Genomic DNA, 22,858 nt, shown 5'->3' with positions numbered 1-22,858 from the left:
AGTGGGTCGAGGTAGAATGCTCTTTCGGAGGGTCAGTGCGCGCTCGATGGGCCGAATGACCTCCTTTGGCACTCGAGGGATTCTACCAGTGCTCGTCTGTGAGGCAGCTCTCTCAATTTTGGCACCAGCCCCCAGATGTTCGGAAGGAGGACTTTGCAGGGTTGATCGGGCTGGGTTTGCCGTTGCTGCTCCTGATGCTCGGGTCCCAATGCCGGGCGATCCGTCGGGGTTCATTCCTTCGTGGGGGTTGAAGACAACTGAGTGGCTTTGCTGGGGCATTTCAGAAGGAGTCACATGTCGGGCAGACCAGATAAAGACGGCAAGTTTCCTTCACGAAAGGGCATTTTTAACCACAATAGTTGCATGATCATCAAATTTTTAAATTTAAATTCGATCTCTGTGAGGGTTAACCCGACGGATTAGCTCGACTCTGGATTCCAGACAGGCTGCATCGCTCAGTCCTGTGTCATAAAGTGGGCGGGGTTTATTGCGGTATTTATACTCCAATTCGGTTCCAAGTTGCCAGATTCTGCTTTCAGCTGAGCACAGAGTTAACATCGGCCGAGTGGCCCCCCAAAAAAATTATAAAAACTAAAAAAAATGGCATCCCCAGCCATGCCAATCACGTGGATGGAAAGGTGAGGAGGAAAGATGCAAGCGGCTGGCGGGGAATGGGTGAGGCTGCAAATCCCTGTCTTCTTTGTTAAAGTTCCTCTCTTCCCGCCCGCAGGTTCATGGACAAAGTGGCGCTTGTCAGTGTCTCCACTTACAGAGATCGGTACCTGGAGGAACTGGAGAAAAACAACCCAAAGGCAAAATGCACTCGGCCGAGCAACAATCCGCAGGTATGGACTCCTTTGCTTTTGTTTTCCAAGCGCCTTTTACTGGTCCCGGTTAACCGTTCTTACCAAAAAGGAGGGCAAAGTTTGAATTACCCCCCCCCCCCCGAACTGTCAAATATCGATTTCTAACTGGGGTTTGACAGTTCTCAGCCTGGGCACAAGCCAGAGTATGTTCATCGAAAATTGGGAGAATGTATTGTTCCCCAGTAAGCAGGTTCAATGATCACCCCCCCCCCCCCCCCCCCCTGCACAAACTGGGGTGGTATTCCCTGGAATTTTCAAAGCTATGGATCAGAAGTTTGAAGCTATTAAGCGATCAATAGAGGGGAGGTTGTCCTCTGATTGGGGAATCCATTTTAAGAGATGCAGACAGATCTTTCAGTGAAGTTGGAAAACAAATAAAAGGGTGGGGGAAGTCTGGAACTCCGTTTCACCAGCTGCAATGAACAACTTTAGTTCTGCAGTGGGACTCAGTACTGATGAAGGAGCTACGTTCGGAAAGCTAGTGATTCCAAATGAACCTGTTGGACTTTAACCTGGTGTTGTCAGACTTCTCACTGTGACTCAGTACTGCCCACTGAGCCACAGCTAGTTAGCCCACTGCTGGTGTCCACTTTTCTTGTATTTCCTCTAACTCCAGCTCTCCTTCAGCTGAAGACTACCCTTGGTGTTGACTCCCCACTTGGTGCAATAATAGAAGGTTGGTTGATAAGTGAAATTAACAAATGCACTGAAAACAGGTTAAATTTGGCAATGAACACTTTTATATAGATTACATAGAATTTACAATGCAGAAGGAGGCCATTCGGCCCATTGAGTCTGCACCAGCCGTTGGAAGGAGCACCCGACTTAAGCCCACACTTCCACCCTATCTCCGTAACCCAGTCATCCCACCTATCCTTTTTGGACACTTACGGCAATTTAGGCGAACCTGCACATATTTTGTGCGGACAAAGGAGGATTTTATGAGCTTTGACAAAGAGTCATTGGACTCGAAACGTTAGGTCTTTTCTCTCCCTACAGATGCTGCCAGACCTGCTAAGATTTTCCAGCATTTTCTCTTCCGTTTCAGATTCCAGCATCCACAGTAATTTGGTTTTATCCAGGGTTTGAGTTCTGAAGCGGTAGAACCATTTTATTGCTAGAAGGGCAAAGACCTTTTCTGAAATTGGGTTCAGAGAGCAAGAATAATTAGACTGTGGAATAAACACAGGAAGCTCGGAATGGCTGGATCCAGTCAATTCACCTTCCACAATCCTGGTGGTCACAGATTACAATGATGATAAAACTTGTTGCCTTATTTTTATATCGTCCTGTATGGGGTGGCAAGGTGGCGCAGTGGTTAGCACTGCTGCCTCATGACGCCAAGGCCCCAGGTTCGATCCCGGCTCCGGGTCACTGTCTGGTGGAGTTTGTACATTCTCCCCATGTCTGCGTGGGTCTCACCCCCACAAAAAAAGATGTGCAAGGTAAGTGGATTGGCCACACTAAATTGCCCTTAATTGGAAAAAAAAAGAATTAGGTACTCTTTTTTTTTAAAAATTAAATGGTTCTATATGATTATATACTTTATACTATTAAATAACAACATATGTGACAAATTGGGAGTAAAACATAGTGTCAGTTAGAACATAAGAGTTTCTCTGCAATCCAAATTGATGACCTGACAACTGTAAAATTGAGAACGGCACCAGTGATGGGACAGTGTAATGACAGTGTGACATGTTTACATAGAAAGTTTTCATTACATTTGTGGGCATTGAAAATTAAAATTGAAAAAGCTGATATAAAACTGTGACAATAGCAGATTTTCACATACAGGAAGCATGCTAAACATTTTAAATAAAGTAATTGACAGTTTTTAGTTATTCTGGTGTATTGTATTCTGTTATTCTTCTTAGCAGCATTCACTTATCAAAGTCAATGGGAGTGAAAGGAAATAGGCTACTAATTGTCATGCTTTATTTATACATTTCAGGTGAACAAGTCGCATAAAAGAGCCAGAAAAGGTTCAGTGTAAACCTGGGTTCGATTCCGACCTCGGAGACCGTGGACATGAGTAAATTTTCAAGATTCATCACATGACCAGTTTTGAAAACAAAATGTGACTGATTATTTTGTACAAAATAACTTTCAACACAACAAATGTTAAATCTGAAATTTCTTGCCATAATTCACAGCACTATTTGCTTGGAGGCAGCTTTCTGAGCTCTCCTGGCCAATCACCTCTCTCCTCTCTCACTGGTGAAGGGGTGTTTCAAGGGCGTTCACTGGTCCCGCCGGCAGCTCAGCCCTGACCGTGGATTTCCCACGGCAGTGTGGGCTGGTTTCAATTGGAAATCTCATTGACAAGCGACGAAAGTAGAGAATCCAGCCACCTGCGAACAGCTTGGCCAAATTCTCTGTCCTTGCTAGCAGTGGTAGCGGGTCGGATTTTGAATCATGGAACCCCTATAGTGCCGAAAGAGGCCATTCGATCCATTGAGGCTGCACCGACCCAACAAAAGACCACCCTACCTGGGCCCAATTATGACCACTTATACAGCCTCAAGTTCCTTTGTGCCACCATTGGCTGCCATACAATCAATTGCTCAGACCCCAAGCTCTGGAATTCTCTCCTTCAAAGAAGAGATGCGGAGAGGTTTGTTCCTTAAAACCTACCTTTTTCAATTAGTTCTTCGTCACTTGTCCTTATGTGGCTCAGTCTTGTAACACTTGCATGAAATGCCTGGATTTGTACCTTTTTGTACTTGAATTAAAGATACCTTTTCAATGCAATTTATGGGAGTATTTTTGTGCAGATGACTGACATTGGAATGAAAGATTAATCCTACTGATAAAGTCTGCAATTGTTGGACTGACATTGAGGTTTGTATTTAATAGCAACAGTAACCTTTAGCTTTTGTTAAGCATGAAGGCACGGTACAATTCCAAACTCGTGACCATGGAGGATTTGAACTGAGACTGATCCTGCAACATTGATGGATTTTTAAATTCAAGGGCAGGTTTGGCATAGTGGTAATGTCATTGGACTGATAATCCAGAGACCCAGCCTAATGCTCTGGAGACACAAGTTGAAATCCCACCACGGCAGCCGGTGAAGTTTGAATTCAATTAAATCTTGAATTTAAAGCTAGTTCTGGTAAAGGTGGATCATAAAACGAGTGTTGTGAAAAACCCCTTTGGTTTACTAATGCTCTTAAGAGAAGGAGATCTGCTCTTCATTCGTAGGTGTGTTGTGGTTGACTCTGAAATGGTCAGCCAAGCCACTCACTCAACTCTACCGCACTGCTACAAACTACAAAACTAGTCGGATGGGGTGGCATGGTGGCACAGTGGTTAGCACTGCGCCGAGGTCCTAGGTTCGATCCCAGCCCCGGGTCACTGTCCGTGTGGAGTTTGCACATTCTCCCCATGTTTGCGTGAGTTTCGCCTCCACAACCCAAAAGATGTGCACGGTAGATGGATTGGCCAAGTTAAATTGCCCCTGGGGCAGCATGGTGGCAATTGACCACGCTAAATTGCCCCTTAATTGGAAATATTGAATTGGATACTCGAAAATTGGAAAAAAAGTTAAATTGCCCCTTAATTGAAAAAAATAATTGGATACTCTAAATTTATTTTTAAAAACTAAATGGTCAACCAGCACTGGCAACGACAACACAAATCTGTTGACCCTCGAAAATCCCTCCCTGTGCAAAAAGTGGGAGTCCCACAGACAGTCGTGCTGATGGAATCATCATACCTTGCAGGCTGGTTCTCCGGTTGCCCAGCTGCGTATTTCCCGGTTGCGCACCATTCGCTTGTCAATGGGAAAGCCGTGGGTGGGAGTACACTGCCGGCAGGAACAAAGAACCCCAACGACCGGAGAATTCCGGCCCATGTCCCATATGCCACCATCACCATCCCATTGAATCCACCCCCTCCCAGCGCCAAGGGTTTGCTGTTGGCAGAACAGGACGATCTTGCTGGTGAGAATGGCTGGAAAATGCCCCACTGCCCCATTATGTCTCTTCCTCGGAGATTCACCAGAGGAGAACGTTGCCTTGGTGTCCTCAGCGTTAAGAACTCCATGAAGTCTCGTGGCTTCAGATAATACATGAACAAGGAAACCTCCTGGAGATTACTGCCTGATCAAAGGTAACCATCTTCAGCCAGAGTGACAAATGATCCATTGGAGTCTCCTCCAAAGGTCCCTAACATCACCAATGTCAGTCTTCAGCCAATTTGATTCACTCCACATGACATCAAGAAACAGCTGAAGGCACAGGAAAGCCTATGGGCCCTGACGATATTTCGGCAATGGTACTGAAGAATTATGCTCCGCAGTTAGCTGCATTCCTAGCCAAGCTGTTCAGTACAGCTAAATCAATCCAACACTGTGGAAAATAGCCGCAATGAACTGGAGAAATCCAATCTGACCTCTTGCACACCTATCAGCCTACCCTCGATCATCAGTACAGTGATGGAAGGGATTATTCCAGCAGTGCTATTAAGTGTCATTCATAGAACAATAACCTGCTCACGGACGCTCAGGTAAGATTCTGCCAAGGTCACTCGGCTCCTGACCTCATTCTAGCCTTGGTCCAAACATGAACTGAAGAGCTGAGTTAACGAATTGAGAGTCACTGTGCTTTACATCAAGGTAGCACTTGACGGAGTGTGGCTTCAAGATTTCCTGGCAAAATGGAAGCCATTGGGAATCAAGGGGGAAGTTCTCCCCTGATTGGAAGTCATACGTGGCTGTTTGAGATCAAGCATGTCAGCCCTAGAACATCACTTCAGGAGTTCCTCGGCGTGGTGGCCGAGGACAAACCATCTTCAGCTGCTTCAACATCATGGCCTCTTTGACAGCACCTTCCAAACCCCTGAACTCTGCCACCTAAAAGGACAAGGGCAGCAGGTGCATGGCAACAGCGCCAGCTGCGAGTTCCCCTCTGAGCTTTTTGCCATCCTATTCTAGTGCACACCTGTCCGGTCTCTGGCATTCTACCTCCTTGAACGTACGGCCATACTAATCTCTGTTGCCCATGCCCTCATTCGCAATATGTCCCATTGACCCCTTGGCTGCCAGTCAAGCAATGCCTTGCTTTTAAAATGATCATCCTTGTTTTCAAATCCCTTCATAGCCTTTTAATAATTTTGATCATCTTTATTGTCGCAATTAGGCTTATATTAACATTACAATGAAGCTACTGTGAAAAGCCCCTAGTCGCCACATTCCGGCACCTGTTCGGGTACACGGAGGGAGAATTCAGAATGCCCAAATTACCTGAAAGCACGGGCTGGACTCGCCGATTCTGGGGCTATGTCCCCACACCGGCGTGGGAATGATGGTGTTTTACGCCAGAACAACTGGCGCAAAACGGCCACCGATTCCCCGTTTTGCTGGGGCCTAGCAGGAAGGCTGCGTACAGCACCCAGCTCTAGCTGCCAACACGCCCCGGAGAATTGCCGTGTCCGTGGCCGCGCATGTGAATGGCGGCGGCCTGCAGCGCCTGCGCCGTGCTACATGGCAGCAGCGGACCCTGCCCGCAAAATAGTCCTCCCTTCGGCCGGCTCGTGCGCCCCGGACCGCCCCACCACAATGCCCACAGCCCCGAATAATGTCCCCCCCTGCCCATGGATCGGCCTCCCCCCCGACTGTGGCGGCGTTGGACTGAGTCCGCAGTCGCCACACCAAATTCCCGGCGGGTGAGACCACACGCGACCGACGCTGTTGGGAACTCAACCAGTCGGGGGCGGAGCATCGGGTGCGGGCCTCAGGCAATGTCCTGAGGCCGTCGATATGTGGCGCAGCGTATTCCTAGAGTACGCCACTTTGGAGAGGCAGAGCACCGAAAAAGCGGCGCCGCCCGATTCGATCGGGAAATGTGATTCCCCGGCCAGCCGCCGAACGCAATTTCGCCGTCGGTGACTGGAGAATCCAGCCCCACGTCTTTCGGAACTTGTGGGAGGAAACCGATGGAGACGCGGGAAGAACGTGCAGACTCCACACAGACAGTGACCCGGGCCGGAATCGAACCTGGGACCGTGGTGCTGTGAAGCAACAGCGCTAACCACTGTACTGCCGTACCTTGCCCCTCCATGTCCCTGTAAATGTCCCCCAATCTCATCTCAGCACTCCACAAGTATGGCCAAGAGACCATTCTCAATTTTAACCAGTCCACCATTTGTAAATGAGCTTCTGCCTGCAATGCCCCCAGTTCTTGAATTATTCCATTGAAACAATTGCCCTGTTCTAACTCCCTCCTCCTTGGAACCTCTATCTTTCGCTAAGCTTTCGGTCGGCTGTGTAAATATACTCAGTGTCAAAACATATTTTGAAAAGCCTCTTGTAAATTGATGAGATAATTGGGGAGATATAGCACACCCCATTCTCCTGTGGTTAATGTTGTTCCACAGGTTTCTAAGCTTCGGTGTCAACATTCTTCATTCTGGGGGAGAAGGAAGCTGAAAAACAAACTTGAAGGGAAAATCCAAAGGTTTAAATATAATGCTTGAGAAGGAGTAATAGAAAGCTCCCCGGAAACCCTTTCAAACTGCAGACACCTTGCATTTTGCATTTTTAAACTCAAAAGAAGCAAAGTGTCATTTATAACTTCAACAAATCCACATCCCAAATCTACACCATCAGCAAATCTCTCTTTTTTTTATGTGTTTATGGAATGTGGCGTTGCTGGCTGGGCCTGCATTTATGCCCATCACTGTGGGATTTAAAGAGTCAACCACATTGCTGTGGGTCTGGAGTCACTTGTAGGCCAGACCAGGTATGGATGGCAGATTTCCTTCCCTCAAGGGCATTAGTGAAGCAGATGGGTTTTATGATAATTCCCCTTTCACACTGAACCCCATCCAACTCCCCCTTTCCCACTGAACCCCATCCAACTGCCCCTTTCACACTGAACCCCATCCAACTGCCCCTTTCACACTGAACCTCATCCAACTCCCCTTTCGCACTGAACCCCATCCAACTGCCCCTATCACACTGATCCCCATCCAACTCCCCCTTTCGGACTGAACCCCATCCAACTGCCCCTTTCACACTGAACCCCATCCAACTGCCCCTTTCACACTGAACCCCATCCAACTGCCCCTTTCACACTGAACCCCATCCAACTCCCCCTTTCACACTGATCCCCATCCAACTCCCCTTTCACACTGAACCCCGTCCAACTGCCCCTTTCACACTGAACCCCATCCAACTGCCCCTTTCACACTGAACCCCATCCAACTCCCCTTCACACTGAACCCCATCCAAGTGCCCCTTTCACACTGAACCCCATCCAACTGCCCCTTTCACACTGAACCCCATCCAACTCCCCTTCACACTGAACCCCATCCAACTGCCCCTTTCACACTGAACCCCATCCAACTGCCCCTTTCGGACTGAACCCCATCGAACTCCCCCTTTCACACTGAACCCCATCCAACTGCCCCTTTCAAACTGAACCCCATCCAACTCCCCCTTTCACACTGAACCTCATCCAAATCCCCTTCACACTGAACCCCATCCAACTCCCCCTTTCACACCAAACCTCATCCAACTGCCCCTTTCGCACTGAACCCCATCCAACTCCCCTTTCACACTGAACCCCATCCAACTGCCCCTTTCGCACTGAACCCCATCCAACTCCCCCTTTCACACTGAACCCCATCTAACTCCCCCTTTTAAACTGAACCCCATCTAACTCCCCCTTTCACACTGAACCCCATCCAACTGCCCCTTTCACACTGAACCCCATCCAACTCCCCCTTTTAAACTGAACCCCATCTAACTCCCCCTTTCACACTGAACCCCATCCAACTGCCCCTTTCACACTGAACCCCATCCAACTCCCCTTTCACACTGAACCCCATCCAACTTCCCCTTTCACACTGAACCCCATCCAACTGCCCCTTTCACACTGAACCCCATCCAACTCCCCTTTCACACTGAACCGCATCCAACTCCCTTTTCACACTGAACCCCATCCAACTGCCCCTTTCACACTGAACCCCATCCAACTGGCCCTTTCACACTGAAGCCCATACAACTCCCCCTTTCACACTGAACCTCATCCAACTGCCCCTTTCACACAGAACCCCATCCAACTGCCCCTTTCACACTGAACCTCATCCAACTGCCCCTTTCAAACTGAACCCTATCCAACTCCCCTTTCACACTGAACCCCATCCAACTGCCCCTTTCGGACTGAACCCCATCCAACTCCCCTTTCACACTGAACCCCATCCAACTGCCCCTTTCACACTGAACCCCATCCAACTGCCCCTTTCACACTGAACCCCATCCAACTGCCCCTTTGACACTGAACCTCATCCAACTGCCCCATTCACACTGATCCCCATCCGACTGCACCTTTCGGACTGAACCCCATCCAACTCTCCTTTCACACTGAACCCCATCCAACTGCCCCTTTCACACTGAACCCCATCCAACTCCCCCTTTCACACTGAACCCCATCCAACTGCCCCTTTCACACTGATCCCCATCCAACTCCCCCTTTCGGACTGAACCCCATCCAACTCCCCTTTCACACTGAACCCCATCCAACTGCCCCTTTCACACTGAAACCCATCCAACTCCTTTTTCACACTGAACCCCATCCAACTCCCTTTTCACACTGAACCCCATCCAACTCCCCTTTCACACTGAACCTCATCCAACTGCCCCTTTCAAACTGAACCCTATCCAACTCCCCTTTCACACTGAACCCCATCCAACTGCCCCTTTCGGACTGAACCCCATCCAACTCCCCTTTCACACTGAACCCCATCCAACTGCCCCTTTCACACTGAACCCCATCCAACTGCCCCTTTCACACTGAACCCCATCCAACTGCCCCTTTGACACTGAACCTCATCCAACTGCCCCATTCACACTGATCCCCATCCGACTGCACCTTTCGGACTGAACCCCATCCAACTCTCCTTTCACACTGAACCCCATCCAACTGCCCCTTTCACACTGAACCCCATCCAACTCCCCCTTTCACACTGAACCCCATCCAACTGCCCCTTTCACACTGATCCCCATCCAACTCCCCCTTTCGGACTGAACCCCATCCAACTCCCCTTTCACACTGAACCCCATCCAACTGCCCCTTTCACACTGAAACCCATCCAACTCCTTTTTCACACTGAACCCCATCCAACTCCCTTTTCACACTGAACCCCATCCAACTCCCCTTTCACACTGAACCCCATCCAACTGCCCCTTTCACACTGAAACCCATCCAACTCCTTTTTCACACTGAACCCCATCCAACTCCCTTTTCACACTGAACCCCATCCAACTACCCCTTTCACACTGAAACCCATCCAACTCCCTTTTCACACTGAACCCCATCCAACTCCCCCTTTCACACTGAACCCCATCCAACTGCCCCTTTCACACTGAACCCCATCCAACTCCCCTTTCACACTGAACCCCATCCAACTCCCCCTTTCACACTGAACCCCATCCAACTGCCCCTTTCACACTGATCCCCATCCAACTCCCCCTTTCGGACTGAACCCCATCCAACTCCCCTTTCACACTGAACCCCATCCAACTGCCCCTTTCGCACTGAACCCCATCCAACTCCCCTTTCACACTGATCCCCATCCAACTCCCCTTTCACACTGAACCCCATCCAACTCCCCTTTCACACTGAACCCCATCCAACTCCCCCTTTCGGACTGAACCCCATCCAACTCCCCTTTCACACTGAACCCCATCCAACTGTCCCTTTCACACTGAACCCCATCCAACTCCCCTTTCACACTGATCCCCATCCAACTCCCCTTTCACGCTGAACCCCATCCAACTGCCCCTTTCACACTGAACCCCATCCAATCCCCTCATTCACACTGAACCCCATCCAACTCCCCTTTCACACTGAACCCCATCCAACTGCCCCTTTCACACTGAAACCCATCCAACTCCTTTTTCACACTGAACCCCATCCAACTCCCTTTTCACACTGAACCCCATCCAACTCCCCCTTTCACACTGAACCCCATCCAACTGCCCCTTTCACACTGAACCCCATCCAACTCCCCCTTTCACACTGAACCCCATCCAACTGCCCCTTTCACACTGAACCCCATCCAACTCCCCTTTGACACTGAACCCCATCCAACTCCCCTTTCACATTGAACCCCATCCAACTCCCCCTTTCACACTGAACCCCATCCAATCCCCTCATTCACACTGAACCCCATCCAACTCCCCTTTCACACTGAACCCCATCCAACTGCCCCTTTCACATTGAACCCCATCCAACTCCCCCTTTCACACTGAACCCCATCCAACTGCCCCTTTCACACTGAACCCCATCCAACTGCCCCTTTCACACTGAACCCCATCCAACTCCCCCTTTCACACTGAACCCCATCCAACTCCCCTTTGACACTGAACCCCATCCAACTCCCCTTTCACATTGAACCCCATCCAACTCCCCCTTTCACACTGAACCCCATCCAATCCCCTCATTCACACTGAACCCCATCCAACTCCCCTTTCACACTGAACCCCATCCAACTGCCCCTTTCACATTGAACCCCATCCAACTCCCCTTTCACACTGAACCGCATCCAACTGCCCCTTTCACACTGAACCTCATCCAACTGTAGATTTTCACATACAGGAAGCATTCTAAACATTTTAAATAAAGTAATTGACAGTTTTTAGTTATTCTGGTGTATTGTATTCTGTTATTCTTCTTAGCAGCATTCACTTATCAAAGTCAATGGGAGTGAAAGGAAATAGGCTACTAATTGTCATGCTTTATTTATACATTTCAGGTGAACAAGTCGCATAAAAGAGCCAGAAAAGGTTCAGTGTAAACCTGGGTTCGATTCCGACCTCGGAGACTGTGGACATGAGTAAATTTTCAAGATTCATCACATGACCAGTTTTGAAAACAAAATGTGACTGATTATTTTGTACAAAATAACTTTCAACACAACAAGTGTTAAATCTGAATTTTCTTGCAATAATTCACAGCACTATTTGCTTGGTGGCAGCTTTCTGAGCTCTCCTGGCCAATCACCTCTCTCCTCTCTCACTGGTGAAGGGGTGTTTCAAGGGCGTTCACTGGTCCCGCCGGCAGCTCAGCCCTGACCGTGGATTTCCCATGGCACTGTGGGCTGGTTTCAATTGGAAATCTCATTGACAAGCGACGAAAGTAGAGAATCCAGCCACCTGCGAACAGCTTGGCCAAATTCTCTGTCCTTGCTAGCAGTGGTAGCGGGTCGGATTTTGAATCATGGAACCCCTATAGTGCTGAAAGAGGCCATTCGATCCATTGAGGCTGCACCGACCCAACAAAAGACCACCCTACCTAGGCCCAATTATGACCACTTATACAGCCTCAAGTTCCTTTGTGCCACCATTGGCTGCCATACAATCAATTGCTCAGACCCCAAGCTCTGGAATTCTCTCCTTCAAAGAAGAGATGCGGAGAGGTTTGTTCCTTAAAACCTACCTTTTTCAATTAGTTCTTCGTCACTTGTCCTTATGTGGCTCAGTCTTGTAACACTTGCATGAAATGCCTGGATTTGTACCTTTTTGTACTTGAATTAAAGATACCTTTTCAATGCAATTTATGGGAGTATTTTTGTGCAGATGACTGACATTGGAATGAAAGATTAATCCTACTGATAAAGTCTGCAATTGTTGGACTGACATTGAGGTTTGTATTTAATAGCAACAGTAACCTTTAGCTTTTGTTAAGCATGAAGGCACGGTACAATTCCAAACTCGTGACCATGGAGGATTTGAACTGAGACTGATCCTGCAACATTGATGGATTTTTAAATTCAAGGGCAGGTTTGGCATAGTGGTAATGTCATTGGACTGATAATCCAGAGACCCAGCCTAATGCTCTGGAGACACAAGTTGAAATCCCACCACGGCAGCCGGTGAAGTTTGAATTCAATTAAATCTTGAATTTAAAGCTAGTTCTGGTAAAGGTGGATCATAAAACGAGTGTTGTGAAAAACCCCTTTGGTTTACTAATGCTCTTAAGAGAAGGAGATCTGCTCTTCATTCGTAGGTGTGTTGTGGTTGACTCTGAAATGGTCAGCCAAGCCACTCACTCAACTCTACCGCACTGCTACAAACTACAAAACTAGTCGGATGGGGTGGCATGGTGGCACAGTGGTTAGCACTGCGCCGAGGTCCTAGGTTCGATCCCAGCCCCGGGTCACTGTCCGTGTGGAGTTTGCACATTCTCCCCATGTTTGCGTGAGTTTCGCCTCCACAACCCAAAAGATGTGCACGGTAGATGGATTGGCCAAGTTAAATTGCCCCTGGGGCAGCATGGTGGCAATTGACCACGCTAAATTGCCCCTTAATTGGAAATATTGAATTGGATACTCGAAAATTGGAAAAAAAGTTAAATTGCCCCTTAATTGAAAAAAATAATTGGATACTCTAAATTTATTTTTAAAAACTAAATGGTCAACCAGCACTGGCAACGACAACACAAATCTGTTGACCCTCGAAAATCCCTCCCTGTGCAAAAAGTGGGAGTCCCACAGACAGTCGTGCTGATGGAATCATCATACCTTGCAGGCTGGTTCTCCGGTTGCCCAGCTGCGTATTTCCCGGTTGCGCACCATTCGCTTGTCAATGGGAAAGCCGTGGGTGGGAGTACACTGCCGGCAGGAACAAAGAACCCCAACGACCGGAGAATTCCGGCCCATGTCCCATATGCCACCATCACCATCCCATTGAATCCACCCCCTCCCAGCGCCAAGGGTTTGCTGTTGGCAGAACAGGACGATCTTGCTGGTGAGAATGGCTGGAAAATGCCCCACTGCCCCATTATGTCTCTTCCTCGGAGATTCACCAGAGGAGAACGTTGCCTTGGTGTCCTCAGCGTTAAGAACTCCATGAAGTCTCGTGGCTTCAGATAATACATGAACAAGGAAACCTCCTGGAGATTACTGCCTGATCAAAGGTAACCATCTTCAGCCAGAGTGACAAATGATCCATTGGAGTCTCCTCCAAAGGTCCCTAACATCACCAATGTCAGTCTTCAGCCAATTTGATTCACTCCACATGACATCAAGAAACAGCTGAAGGCACAGGAAAGCCTATGGGCCCTGACGATATTTCGGCAATGGTACTGAAGAATTATGCTCCGCAGTTAGCTGCATTCCTAGCCAAGCTGTTCAGTACAGCTAAATCAATCCAACACTGTGGAAAATAGCCGCAATGAACTGGAGAAATCCAATCTGACCTCTTGCACACCTATCAGCCTACCCTCGATCATCAGTACAGTGATGGAAGGGATTATTCCAGCAGTGCTATTAAGTGTCATTCATAGAACAATAACCTGCTCACGGACGCTCAGGTAAGATTCTGCCAAGGTCACTCGGCTCCTGACCTCATTCTAGCCTTGGTCCAAACATGAACTGAAGAGCTGAGTTAACGAATTGAGAGTCACTGTGCTTTACATCAAGGTAGCACTTGACGGAGTGTGGCTTCAAGATTTCCTGGCAAAATGGAAGCCATTGGGAATCAAGGGGGAAGTTCTCCCCTGATTGGAAGTCATACGTGGCTGTTTGAGATCAAGCATGTCAGCCCTAGAACATCACTTCAGGAGTTCCTCGGCGTGGTGGCCGAGGACAAACCATCTTCAGCTGCTTCAACATCATGGCCTCTTTGACAGCACCTTCCAAACCCCTGAACTCTGCCACCTAAAAGGACAAGGGCAGCAGGTGCATGGCAACAGCACCAGCTGCGAGTTCCCCTCTGAGCTTTTTGCCATCCTATTCTAGTGCACACCTGTCCGGTCTCTGGCATTCTACCTCCTTGAACGTACGGCCATACTAATCTCTGTTGCCCATGCCCTCATTCGCAATATGTCCCATTGACCCCTTGGCTGCCAGTCAAGCAATGCCTTGCTTTTAAAATGATCATCCTTGTTTTCAAATCCCTTCATAGCCTTTTAATAATTTTGATCATCTTTATTGTCGCAATTAGGCTTATATTAACATTACAATGAAGCTACTGTGAAAAGCCCCTAGTCGCCACATTCCGGCACCTGTTCGGGTACACGGAGGGAGAATTCAGAATGCCCAAATTACCTGAAAGCACGGGCTGGACTCGCCGATTCTGGGGCTATGTCCCCACACCGGCGTGGGAATGATGGTGTTTTACGCCAGAACAACTGGCGCAAAACGGCCACCGATTCCCCGTTTTGCTGGGGCCTAGCAGGAAGGCTGCGTACAGCACCCAGCTCTAGCTGCCAACACGCCCCGGAGAATTGCCGTGTCCGTGGCCGCGCATGTGAATGGCGGCGGCCTGCAGCGCCTGCGCCGTGCTACATGGCAGCAGCGGACCCTGCCCGCAAAATAGTCCTCCCTTCGGCCGGCTCGTGCGCCCCGGACCGCCCCACCACAATGCCCACAGCCCCGAATAATGTCCCCCCCTGCCCATGGATCGGCCTCCCCCCCGACTGTGGCGGCGTTGGACTGAGTCCGCAGTCGCCACACCAAATTCCCGGCGGGTGAGGCCACACGCGACCGACGCTGTTGGGAACTCAACCAGTCGGGGGCGGAGCATCGGGTGCGGGCCTCAGGCAATGTCCTGAGGCCGTCGATATGTGGCGCAGCGTATTCCTAGAGTACGCCACTTTGGAGAGGCAGAGCACCGAAAAAGCGGCGCCGCCCGATTCGATCGGGAAATGTGATTCCCCGGCCAGCCGCCGAACGCAATTTCGCCGTCGGTGACTGGAGAATCCAGCCCCACGTCTTTCGGAACTTGTGGGAGGAAACCGATGGAGACGCGGGAAGAACGTGCAGACTCCACACAGACAGTGACCCGGGCCGGAATCGAACCTGGGACCGTGGTGCTGTGAAGCAACAGCGCTAACCACTGTACTGCCGTACCTTGCCCCTCCATGTCCCTGTAAATGTCCCCCAATCTCATCTCAGCACTCCACAAGTATGGCCAAGAGACCATTCTCAATTTTAACCAGTCCACCATTTGTAAATGAGCTTCTGCCTGCAATGCCCCCAGTTCTTGAATTATTCCATTGAAACAATTGCCCTGTTCTAACTCCCTCCTCCTTGGAACCTCTATCTTTCGCTAAGCTTTCGGTCGGCTGTGTAAATATACTCAGTGTCAAAACATATTTTGAAAAGCCTCTTGTAAATTGATGAGATAATTGGGGAGATATAGCACACCCCATTCTCCTGTGGTTAATGTTGTTCCACAGGTTTCTAAGCTTCGGTGTCAACATTCTTCATTCTGGGGGAGAAGGAAGCTGAAAAACAAACTTGAAGGGAAAATCCAAAGGTTTAAATATAATGCTTGAGAAGGAGTAATAGAAAGCTCCCCGGAAACCCTTTCAAACTGCAGACACCTTGCATTTTGCATTTTTAAACTCAAAAGAAGCAAAGTGTCATTTATAACTTCAACAAATCCACATCCCAAATCTACACCATCAGCAAATCTCTCTTTTTTTTATGTGTTTATGGAATGTGGCGTTGCTGGCTGGGCCTGCATTTATGCCCATCACTGTGGGATTTAAAGAGTCAACCACATTGCTGTGGGTCTGGAGTCACTTGTAGGCCAGACCAGGTATGGATGGCAGATTTCCTTCCCTCAAGGGCATTAGTGAAGCAGATGGGTTTTATGATAATTCCCCTTTCACACTGAACCCCATCCAACTCCCCCTTTCCCACTGAACCCCATCCAACTGCCCCTTTCACACTGAACCCCATCCAACTGCCCCTTTCACACTGAACCTCATCCAACTCCCCTTTCCCACTGAACCCCATCCAACTGCCCCTATCACACTGATCCCCATCCAACTCCCCCTTTCGGACTGAACCCCATCCAACTGCCCCTTTCACACTGAACCCCATCCAACTGCCCCTTTCACACTGAACCCCATCCAACTGCCCCTTTCACACTGAACCCCATCCAACTCCCCCTTTCACACTGATCCCCATCCAACTCCCCTTTCACACTGAACCCCGTCCAACTGCCCCTTTCACACTGAACCCCATCCAACTGCCCCTTTCACACTGAACCCCATCCAACTCCCCTTCACACTGAACCCCATCCAAGTGCCCCTTTCACACTGAACCCCATCCAACTGCCCCTTTCACACTGAACCCCATCCAACTCCCCTTCACACTGAACCCCATCCAACTGCCCCTTTCACACTGAACCCCATCCAACTGCCCCTTTCGGACTGAACCCCATCGAACTCCCCCTTTCACACTGAACCCCATCCAACTGCCCCTTTCAAACTGAACCCCATCCAACTCCCCCTTTCACACTGAACCTCATCCAAATCCCCTTCACACTGAACCCCATCCAACTCCCCCTTTCACACCAAACCTCATCCAACTGCCCCTTTCGCACTGAACCCCATCCAACTCCCCTTTCACACTGAACCCCATCCAACTGCCCCTTTCGCACTGAACCCCATCCAACTCCCCCTTTCACACTGAACCCCATCTAACTCCCCCTTTTAAACTGAACCCCATCTAACTCCCCCTTTCACACTGAACCCCATCCAACTGCCCCTTTCACACTGAACCCCATCCAACTCCCCCTTTTAAACTGAACCCCATCTAACTCCCCCTTTCACACTGAACCCCATCCAACTGCCCCTTTCACACTGAACCCCATCCAACTCCCCTTTCACACTGAACCCCATCCAACTTCCCCTTTCACACTGAACCCCATCCAACTGCCCCTTTCACACTGAACCCCATCCAACTCCCCTTTCACACTGAACCGCATCCAACTCCCTTTTCACACTGAACCCCATCCAACTGCCCCTTTCACACTGAACCCCATCCAACTGGCCCTTTCACACTGAAGCCCATACAACTCCCCCTTTCACACTGAACCTCATCCAACTGCCCCTTTCACACAGAACCCCATCCAACTGCCCCTTTCACACTGAACCTCATCCAACTGCCCCTTTCAAACTGAACCCTATCCAACTCCCCTTTCACACTGAACCCCATCCAACTGCCCCTTTCGGACTGAACCCCATCCAACTCCCCTTTCACACTGAACCCCATCCAACTGCCCCTTTCACACTGAACCCCATCCAACTGCCCCTTTCACACTGAACCCCATCCAACTGCCCCTTTGACACTGAACCTCATCCAACTGCCCCATTCACACTGATCCCCATCCGACTGCACCTTTCGGACTGAACCCCATCCAACTCTCCTTTCACACTGAACCCCATCCAACTGCCCCTTTCACACTGAACCCCATCCAACTCCCCCTTTCACACTGAACCCCATCCAACTGCCCCTTTCACACTGATCCCCATCCAACTCCCCCTTTCGGACTGAACCCCATCCAACTCCCCTTTCACACTGAACCCCATCCAACTGCCCCTTTCACACTGAAACCCATCCAACTCCTTTTTCACACTGAACCCCATCCAACTCCCTTTTCACACTGAACCCCATCCAACTCCCCTTTCACACTGAACCCCATCCAACTGCCCCTTTCACACTGAAACCCATCCAACTCCTTTTTCACACTGAACCCCATCCAACTCCCTTTTCACACTGAACCCCATCCAACTACCCCTTTCACACTGAAACCCATCCAACTCCCTTTTCACACTGAACCCCATCCAACTCCCCCTTTCACACTGAACCCCATCCAACTGCCCCTTTCACACTGAACCCCATCCAACTCCCCTTTCACACTGAACCCCATCCAACTCCCCCTTTCACACTGAACCCCATCCAACTGCCCCTTTCACACTGATCCCCATCCAACTCCCCCTTTCGGACTGAACCCCATCCAACTCCCCTTTCACACTGAACCCCATCCAACTGCCCCTTTCGCACTGAACCCCATCCAACTCCCCTTTCACACTGATCCCCATCCAACTCCCCTTTCACACTGAACCCCATCCAACTCCCCTTTCACACTGAACCCCATCCAACTCCCCCTTTCGGACTGAACCCCATCCAACTCCCCTTTCACACTGAACCCCATCCAACTGTCCCTTTCACACTGAACCCCATCCAACTCCCCTTTCACACTGATCCCCATCCAACTCCCCTTTCACGCTGAACCCCATCCAACTGCCCCTTTCACACTGAACCCCATCCAATCCCCTCATTCACACTGAACCCCATCCAACTCCCCTTTCACACTGAACCCCATCCAACTGCCCCTTTCACACTGAAACCCATCCAACTCCTTTTTCACACTGAACCCCATCCAACTCCCTTTTCACACTGAACCCCATCCAACTCCCCCTTTCACACTGAACCCCATCCAACTGCCCCTTTCACACTGAACCCCATCCAACTCCCCCTTTCACACTGAACCCCATCCAACTGCCCCTTTCACACTGAACCCCATCCAACTCCCCTTTGACACTGAACCCCATCCAACTCCCCTTTCACATTGAACCCCATCCAACTCCCCCTTTCACACTGAACCCCATCCAATCCCCTCATTCACACTGAACCCCATCCAACTCCCCTTTCACACTGAACCCCATCCAACTGCCCCTTTCACATTGAACCCCATCCAACTCCCCCTTTCACACTGAACCCCATCCAACTGCCCCTTTCACACTGAACCCCATCCAACTGCCCCTTTCACACTGAACCCCATCCAACTCCCCCTTTCACACTGAACCCCATCCAACTCCCCTTTGACACTGAACCCCATCCAACTCCCCTTTCACATTGAACCCCATCCAACTCCCCCTTTCACACTGAACCCCATCCAATCCCCTCATTCACACTGAACCCCATCCAACTCCCCTTTCACACTGAACCCCATCCAACTGCCCCTTTCACATTGAACCCCATCCAACTCCCCTTTCACACTGAACCGCATCCAACTGCCCCTTTCACACTGAACCTCATCCAACTGTAGATTTTCACATACAGGAAGCATTCTAAACATTTTAAATAAAGTAATTGACAGTTTTTAGTTATTCTGGTGTATTGTATTCTGTTATTCTTCTTAGCAGCATTCACTTATCAAAGTCAATGGGAGTGAAAGGAAATAGGCTACTAATTGTCATGCTTTATTTATACATTTCAGGTGAACAAGTCGCATAAAAGAGCCAGAAAAGGTTCAGTGTAAACCTGGGTTCGATTCCGACCTCGGAGACTGTGGACATGAGTAAATTTTCAAGATTCATCACATGACCAGTTTTGAAAACAAAATGTGACTGATTATTTTGTACAAAATAACTTTCAACACAACAAGTGTTAAATCTGAATTTTCTTGCCATAATTCACAGCACTATTTGCTTGGAGGCAGCTTTCTGAGCTCTCCTGGCCAATCACCTCTCTCCTCTCTCACTGGTGAAGGGGTGTTTCAAGGGCGTTCACTGGTCCCGCCGGCAGCTCAGCCCTGACCGTGGATTTCCCACGGCACTGTGGGCTGGTTTCAATTGGAAATCTCATTGACAAGCGACGAAAGTAGAGAATCCAGCCACCTGCGAACAGCTTGGCCAAATTCTCTGTCCTTGCTAGCAGTGGTAGCGGGTCGGATTTTGAATCATGGAACCCCTATAGTGCTGAAAGAGGCCATTCGATCCATTGAGGCTGCACCGACCCAACAAAAGACCACCCTACCTAGGCCCAATTATGACCACTTATACAGCCTCAAGTTCCTTTGTGCCACCATTGGCTGCCATACAATCAATTGCTCAGACCCCAAGCTCTGGAATTCTCTCCTTCAAAGAAGAGATGCGGAGAGGTTTGTTCCTTAAAACCTACCTTTTTCAATTAGTTCTTCGTCACTTGTCCTTATGTGGCTCAGTCTTGTAACACTTGCATGAAATGCCTGGATTTGTACCTTTTTGTACTTGAATTAAAGATACCTTTTCAATGCAATTTATGGGAGTATTTTTGTGCAGATGACTGACATTGGAATGAAAGATTAATCCTACTGATAAAGTCTGCAATTGTTGGACTGACATTGAGGTTTGTATTTAATAGCAACAGTAACCTTTAGCTTTTGTTAAGCATGAAGGCACGGTACAATTCCAAACTCGTGACCATGGAGGATTTGAACTGAGACTGATCCTGCAACATTGATGGATTTTTAAATTCAAGGGCAGGTTTGGCATAGTGGTAATGTCATTGGACTGATAATCCAGAGACGCAGCCTAATGCTCTGGAGACACAAGTTGAAATCCCACCACGGCAGCCGGTGAAGTTTGAATTCAATTAAATCTTGAATTTAAAGCTAGTTCTGGTAAAGGTGGATCATAAAACGAGTGTTGTGAAAAACCCCTTTGGTTTACTAATGCTCTTAAGAGAAGGAGATCTGCTCTTCATTCGTAGGTGTGTTGTGGTTGACTCTGAAATGGTCAGCCAAGCCACTCACTCAACTCTACCGCACTGCTACAAACTACAAAACTAGTCGGATGGGGTGGCATGGTGGCGCAGTGGTTAGCACTGCGCCGAGGTCCTAGGTTCGATCCCAGCCCCGGGTCACTGTCCGTGTGGAGTTTGCACATTCTCCCCATGTTTGCGTGAGTTTCGCCTCCACAACCCAAAAGATGTGCACGGTAGATGGATTGGCCAAGTTAAATTGCCCCTGGGGCAGCATGGTGGCAATTGACCACGCTAAATTGCCCCTTAATTGGAAATATTGAATTGGATACTCGAAAATTGGAAAAAAAGTTAAATTGCCCCTTAATTGAAAAAAATAATTGGATACTCTAAATTTATTTTTAAAAACTAAATGGTCAACCAGCACTGGCAACGACAACACAAATTTGTTGACCCTCGAAAATCCCTCCCTGTGCAAAAAGTGGGAGTCCCACAGACAGTCGTGCTGATGGAATCATCATACCTTGCAGGCTGGTTCTCCGGTTCCCCAGCTGCGTATTTCCCGGTTGCGCACCATTCGCTTGTCAATGGGAAAGCCGTGGGTGGGAGTACACTGCCGGCAGGAACAAAGAACCCCAACGACCGGAGAATTCCGGCCCATGTCCCATATGCCACCATCACCATCCCATTGAATCCACCCCCTCCCAGCGCCAAGGGTTTGCCGTTGGCAGAACAGGACGATCTTGCTGGTGAGAATGGCTGGAAAATGCCCCGCTGCCCCATGATGTCTCTTCCTCGGAGATTCACCAGAGGAGAAAGTTGCCTTGGTGTCCTCAGCGTTAAGAACTCCATGAAGTCTCGTGGCTTCAGATAATACATGAACAAGGAAACCTCCTGGAGATTACTGCCTGATCAAAGGTAACCATCTTCAGCCAGAGTGACAAATGATCCATTGGAGTCTCCTCCAAAGGTCCCTAACATCACCAATGTCAGTCTTCAGCCAATTTGATTCACTCCACATGACATCAAGAAACAGCTGAAGGCACAGGAAAGCCTATGGGCCCTGACGATATTTCGGCAATGGTACTGAAGAATTATGCTCCGCAGTTAGCTGCATTCCTAGCCAAGCTGTTCAGTACAGCTAAATCAATCCAACACTGTGGAAAATAGCCGCAATGAACTGGAGAAATCCAATCTGACCTCTTGCACACCTATCAGCCTACCCTCGATCATCAGTACAGTGATGGAAGGGATTATTCCAGCAGTGCTATTAAGTGTCATTCACAGAACAATAACCTGCTCACGGACGCTCAGGTAAGATTCTGCCAAGGTCACTCGGCTCCTGACCTCATTCTAGCCTTGGTCCAAACATGAACTGAAGAGCTGAGTTAACGAATTGAGAGTCACTGTGCTTTACATCAAGGTAGCACTTGACGGAGTGTGGCTTCAAGATTTCCTGGCAAAATGGAAGCCATTGGGAATCAAGGGGGAAGTTCTCCCCTGATTGGAAGTCATACGTGGCTGTTTGAGATCAAGCATGTCAGCCCTAGAACATCACTTCAGGAGTTCCTCGGCGTGGTGGCCGAGGACAAACCATCTTCAGCTGCTTCAACATCATGGCCTCTTTGACAGCACCTTCCAAACCCCTGAACTCTGCCACCTAAAAGGACAAGGGCAGCAGGTGCATGGCAACAGCGCCAGCTGCGAGTTCCCCTCTG

At 49.2% G+C, this 22,858-nt stretch overlaps 1 long non-coding RNA gene across 1 annotated transcript; it reads left to right on the top strand.

Annotated features, from left to right (window-relative positions):
• The first annotated feature begins 464 nt into the window (after positions 1-464).
• On the top strand, positions 465-3,620 carry LOC140390341 (uncharacterized). Its single transcript, XR_011934620.1, has 3 exons — positions 465-638; positions 731-845; positions 2,821-3,620. It is a non-coding gene; the product is annotated as an uncharacterized lncRNA (long non-coding RNA).
• Positions 3,621-22,858: the final 19,238 nt, after the last annotated feature.

This window comes from Scyliorhinus torazame, chromosome 14 (genome assembly GCF_047496885.1).
Source record: "Scyliorhinus torazame isolate Kashiwa2021f chromosome 14, sScyTor2.1, whole genome shotgun sequence".
Classification (NCBI taxonomy): domain Eukaryota; kingdom Metazoa; phylum Chordata; class Chondrichthyes; order Carcharhiniformes; family Scyliorhinidae; genus Scyliorhinus; species Scyliorhinus torazame.
This window is presented reverse-complemented; position numbering and strand designations above follow the sequence as displayed.